Raw genomic sequence first — 276 nt, forward strand, 5'->3', positions numbered from 1 at the left:
TGTGTATATTTGTATAAGATATGAAACTAATCTAATTAAACCAATAAAGTAATAGGGGAAGATAAGAAGGAGTGGGGATCTCTGCATCTCAGCATCATCATTATGATTAATATATTGATGTATTTGTTTCTTATTTCTTATCCCTTGTTAGTTCTTACTTACCTTTTTATTTATTTGGATAGTTCTTCATTTTATCTCGAGATCCCCTACGTGCCTATTATTTGGTCTCCTAAAAACAGTGCCACATATACACCTTTATGATAGATAGATAGATAG

The sequence above is a fragment of the Morone saxatilis genome, unplaced genomic scaffold, assembly GCF_004916995.1.
Source record: "Morone saxatilis isolate NCDOM2014 unplaced genomic scaffold, NCSU_SB_2.0 Contig7, whole genome shotgun sequence".
In the NCBI taxonomy this organism is placed as follows: Eukaryota; Metazoa; Chordata; class Actinopteri; family Moronidae; genus Morone; species Morone saxatilis.